Here is a 420-nt window from a genome sequence, read left to right on the forward strand (position 1 = left end):
CTGCAGGCGGGGAGCGGGGCCGTGTCTGTGGGGCGGCTGGTGGTGAGCGAACGCGCAGTGCAGCAGCAAGAGACAAGTGTCTCCTTTGAAGTTGAAGAAGTGCTGCTGTTTGGAGACACGGGAGAAGCGTTTGCTGCTTTGGCGCTGCAGCTGATGCAGCAGCAGGGGCCGCTGCTGCTGGGGGTTGCGGGCAGCGCCTCCGTGCTGCTGCAGTCCCCCATTGGTTTGCTGCACCTCACGGGAGTCCCCGTTGCTGCTGCTGTCTCCATCCAGGGCCTCGGGCTGCTGCAGCAGCAAACCATTCGCTCCCTTGCTGCTTCCGCCCTCGAAAACTTGGTCGTCTCCGACATGAACCGCAGCAGCAAAGCCTCGCCCCACACCGTCCCCGCCCCCAGCAGCAGCAGCAGCAGCAGCAGCAGA

The sequence above is a fragment of the Eimeria tenella genome, genomic scaffold, assembly GCF_000499545.2.
Source record: "Eimeria tenella Houghton genomic scaffold, Eth_scaff3207, whole genome shotgun sequence".
Taxonomy (NCBI): Eukaryota; Apicomplexa; class Conoidasida; order Eucoccidiorida; family Eimeriidae; genus Eimeria; species Eimeria tenella.